Here is a 5,233-nt window from a genome sequence, read left to right on the forward strand (position 1 = left end):
ATTCTGTTGTAAATCCATCTTGTCCTGGGCTTTTTTTTTTTGTTAGAAGACTTCTGATTGCTTCCTGTATCTCATTGTAGGATATTGGCTAATTTAATTGACTTACTTCTTCTTTGCTCAATTTGGGCAATTTGTATTTCTCTGAAAATGCATCCATTTCTGCCAGGTTTTCTTTCTTTAGAGAGTATAACTTTTGAAAGTAGTCCGTTAAAATTGTTTGCACATCTTGGGTACATGTTGAGATTTTTCCCGTGGCATCGCTCATCCTGTTAATATGGGTTTCCTCTCTTCTTTTTTAATCTTGCCAAATGTCTATCAATTTTATTTTTTTTTCAACCAGCGTTTTGTTTGGTTAATTTTGGCTATGATTCTCCAAATCTTTATTTCAATAATCTCTGCTCTTAGTTTGGTTATCTGGCTCTGTCTAGTAACTTTAGGTTCCATTTTTTCATGTTTTTCTAGCTGTTTTAATTGCAACATGAGATTATTTTCTTGGTCTGTCTCTATTTTCTTGATGTGGGCACAGAGGGCAATAACTTTGGCCCTCAGGACTGCTTTTCCTGTGCCCCACAAGTTTCTTTATGAGGTATTTTCATTTTCATTGAGTTGTAGAAATTTTTAATTTTTTCTTTAATGTTTTCCATTGCCCAGACATTGCTTAGAAGTGTGCTGTTCAATTTCCATGTATTTGAGTAATTTCTGCAGTATGCTTTGTTATTGAGAACTAGCTTGATTCCATTATGGTCAGATAGGATACAGGGGATTATGTCAATCCCCTTGAATTTGCTTAAGTTCCTTGCATGAATTATGATATAGTCTATTTTGGAGAAAGTACCACGAGCTGCTGAGAAGAATGTGTACTGTGTTGTTTTTAGGGTGAAATACTTGGTAAATGTCAGTACTGCTTGAAGTATGGCCTCACTTCATTCGGTAGCTTCTTTGCCAATCCTCTGGTTGGTAGACCAGTCCTTTGGTGAGAGTGGGGTGTTAAAGTCTCCTAGTATTATCATATTGGATCTATTTTATTCCGTAAGTTTGAGAGTATTTGCTTAACATATTTGGGTGCACCAATGTTTGGGGAATGTAAGTAGATGATGGTAATATCCTCCTCTTGTATTGTTCCCTGTATTAATATGTAGTGTCCATCCTTATCTTTTTGTATTGATTTTAATGACAAGTTTATTTTGTCCGATATCAGGATTGCTACACCTGCTTTCTTAATAGGGACATTTGATTGGTAGATCCTTTTCCAACACTTCACTCTGAGTTTGCTTGCATGTTTGGCTTAGAGGTAGGTCTCCTGAAGGCAACAGATGGATGGGTCATGTTTTAGGATCCAATCTGCACTTCTTTTTCTTTTTCTTGGTGAATTAACCTGTTAATCTTAAGAGATAGTATGGAGAGATGCATTATGGTCACTGTTTTTCTTCTTTCCTTTCCTCCTGTGCTTGCTCAGATAGACTTCTATTAATGCCTGTCTGGGTGCAGGTCCCTGTTCCTGGTTCTTTTCTCAGGTTGTGTTCCACCTCTTATTAGTCTTTCTAATGCTGGCTTAATGTTTATGTATTAATTTAATTTGCTATTACAAATTTTCAGTTCTCCATGGAATGTGAATGCTAGCTTTGCCGAGTATATCAGTCTGGGTTGGCAGTTATTGGCTCTCAGGGCTCATATGGTACTTTCCCAGGCCTTTCTTGCATTCAGTGTTTGTGTGGAGAGATCTGTAGCGATTCTAATATTTTTCCTGTTGTAGTATAGCTCCTTCATTTTTGCTGCATGCAAGATTGTTTCCTTATCATTCATACTATGATGTGCCTGGAAGTATTTCTCCTGGGATCCTGCTTGTTAGGTGTTCTATATGCTTTTGTTATGTAGGTAAGATTTTTTTTTTGAGATGTGGAAAATTTTCACCAATTATCTTGTGGAATAGGTGTTGCATTCCCTTGCTTTGATATTCTTCACCTTCGTATATGAAGGTTAAATTTCTTGGCACTATCTGCTTGCTCTTGAATTTCCCTTTGGCATAATTTAAGTGATTTTTCCATATCTGTCATTTTTTGGTCCAGTTGATGTATTCTGTCTTCTGTATTCCATTTTGTTCACTCTGTTAACTGTGGCTTCCATTGTGTTTTGCATGGAGGAAATGGACTCATTTATGGATTCGATGTTGATTTTCAAAATACTAATCTCACCTTTTAATGAGGTGTGTATTGCCTCTATTTTGTCACTTATCGCATGGCTTAGTGAGGTGTGTGCTGCCTCTGTTTTTGTATGCTTCTCCTGTTTGATCTCCTGCATGCCTTTCAATATTTCGACCCTTTTTTCTTTCAATTTCTGGTCTATTTCTCACTTTATTTCTTGAGTCATTGCCTCCAGCATCTCTTGAATGTAGTGTTTGTCTTCCATTCCTACTTTGCTCCCACTGGGGCTATCCCCTGGGTTGCTGCTGGCATTTAGAGATAGGTTGCTATCCTAGGTGTTGATAAACCTTGTAATCTTTCCCTGTGATTTTCTCATGGGGATTCAGGGATTTTTTCAGACTAATCTGAATTTTTTTCTTGGTCAATAGGTGTCTGTCTTTGCTTGGTTACTGTTTCTGTGCTGGTAGAGATAATCTGTACCTGATCTCGGTTCTGTTGGGGGCCGACCTCCAGCTGCTGGTCTGACCCACACAGGGTTCTCGGCTCTCTGCTGTAGATCACTGGCAGTTCCTGCCCTTAGAAGGGTTGAGCAGCTTAGACTGCTCCTATTTGTTCCTGCAGGTGCTCTTGGCAAGTTCAAATGTGCTGGATGTACTCTCCCAGATGCTGGAATCTGCTATGGGCTCCTGATATTTTGTTTTGTTTTACTTTTATGGCTAGTTGTGGGCTTGAACTCTGGGCTTGGGTGCTGTCCCTCAGCTCAAGGCTGACACCCTACCATTTGACCCATAGCACCACATCTGGCCCTTTCTGCTTATGTGTTGCTGAGGAATCAAATCCAGGGGCTCCTGCACCTAAGACAAGCACTGTACTGCTGAGTCACCTTACCAGACTAAGCTCCTGACTATTATCAGGTGCTGGCGGCCTGTGCTTTCCAATTCCCAGCCTAGAACATATGGGTAGGTTTCTTGTGGGGTTTGGGCTCCTCTTGTCCTGAACCACCCCCCCCCCGGTCTTTTGCTGTCACAGGCATGATTCCCAGGGGCTGCTGTTCCATGTTTTTCTCCCCTTTGCTGAGGCGTATGCTCAGCTTCTGATTTCAGTTGGGAGGAGGTGGTTATGTTGCTCAGGCACCGGATCCCCAGGCCTGGTCCCGGCCCCCAGCCTGGGGCACACCGGTTGGGCCTGTGCTGCTGTGTATCCCACCTAGATTACACAGCCTGGAGTGCACAGTTCAAATTTCTTCCACCGTTGGGTGTCTTGACCCAGTGGTGCTGTTCCTGTCTTGGGAGTTTAAGCTCCCTTCCAGGGTCTCTCTTGTTCTAGCGAGGCAAGCTGAGTGTGATCTATGGGCTAGTGGAGCTCTTGAACACTTTCTGGTTTTAGTGGGTCCTGTGGTGCAGGTTTTGGGGTAGGGGGTTTGGGGATTCCCACTAGCTCTGGTCTCCCTTGAGGAATACACTGTCGCCTGAAGGGTACTCACCCTGGTGCTAGTTGTTGTTTCTGTGTGATATAGGTTGCTGGTTTCCTTGCAGTCAGAGTTCCATTGAGGTGGTTTTGGCTGGGCTGAGAGGTGGTGGCTCTATGTGTTTCTATTCTGTCACTGCCTCCATTGATGCTGTTCGGGTCCGCTACACGGGATGGGCCTCCGGCCTGCACTCGAGGGGTAGGGGAGGGGCCTCTGTGCAGGTTCTGAGCGCTGGGGTTTGTTTCTGTTTGCGCTCTCCGGATCAACACCAGTTCCTTTCAGTTCTTCTGCTCTGCTGTTCTGTGGGCATCTCGTGTATCTCTGGGGTTCCTGCCATGGGGCAGAGTTGCTTTGGTGGCATGGAGCCTCTCTGCTCAAATGGAGAGTGAGGGGTAGGAGTGGGATGTTTGTGTAAGTTCCCTGCTCAGAGGTTTCTTCAGTTGTCATGATTAGCAGGTCTGACACTGGTACCTCAGGGGGCTTTGGTGCAGGTGATCTGCAAACAGCCCCCTGTGTCTCTGGGACACCGGCAGCTCCCACCAGGTGGGCTGGCCATGGCTTGGCACGCTGCTGTGTGGCCAATAAATGTTGGAGGAGGGGTCTTCATGCTTCTCTGTTGTGAAATTCTTCTGTTTAACTCTTTATTTTTTTGTTTTTCTGCCTCCTGTTTTTCAATGGATGTTGGTCTTTTTGTTGTTGTCGGTCTCTTGGGGAGACTAAACGTTAGAACTTGAACTCTCTTTTTGGTTGGGGAAAGCTGTGGCATTCTGCTACTTCCCCATAGCCATCTTGGTCCCCCCTCGAGTTTTTGCTTTTTTTAATCAGAAATAATTTTAATTTATCTGTTGAAGAGAGTACTAAAGAAACTAAAGATATTTCTGGTGTTTATCTGAAAAATTATACTTTAAAATATTCTGTATTCTGTTTGTATAATATCCATAATCTATTTTATTCTTTCCTAGATATGACTTTGAATACTACATTGTTTTATAATATATACGTTCGTTAATAAATGTGTCCTTTCAGATTGCATTCCATACAGAAACAGTTTAAGATTCCTTTTTACTAGGTGCTTATAGTATATTTCTTTGGAATAAAATGACAATGTTGTCGAATTTTAAATGTTTTGTTAAGATTATGCTATGTAAAGGCCTTTCTAAGGTGAAGATTTAATACACTGATGTCAAACTAACTTATATATATGGATTACATGTATTGTTACACTTGTAATTTTGTAATCAACTTTTTAATAATTGTTTTCCATTTCTTGCATCTGAAGAATGGAAAATATGGCATAATTCACAGATTTTCATATCATCATGTGCAATTGCCATGTTAATCTCTGTATTGTTGTAATTTGGGTATACGTGCTGCTGAAGCATGTAATGTCTTCTAAATTTAGATAGTTAATGATGCAATATTTATAGAGGATTATATCCTTGGGTGCCTATTTGTAACAAGGAAACCTTGATGTTCCTAACAATGCTACTGATCTTATTTCCCTAAAATTCTGTGTATAATGGAAAATAATTATATTGTTCAGTCGATTGCTTACGTTTGCAATTTTTTGTCAATGACTATTTTAAATCTCTTTCATTTTAGATTTAATCATACTTTGAAGCAT

General features: G+C 41.0%; 1 pseudogene; it reads right to left on the reverse strand.

Annotated features, from left to right (window-relative positions):
- Positions 1–4,892: 4,892 nt before the first annotated feature.
- LOC122101226 lies at positions 4,893–4,991 on the reverse strand (annotated as a pseudogene).
- Positions 4,992–5,233: the final 242 nt, after the last annotated feature.

Source organism: Dipodomys spectabilis, unplaced genomic scaffold, assembly GCF_019054845.1.
Source record: "Dipodomys spectabilis isolate Male_0828 unplaced genomic scaffold, ASM1905484v1 ptg000643l, whole genome shotgun sequence".
Lineage (NCBI taxonomy): Eukaryota > Metazoa > Chordata > Mammalia > Rodentia > Heteromyidae > Dipodomys > Dipodomys spectabilis.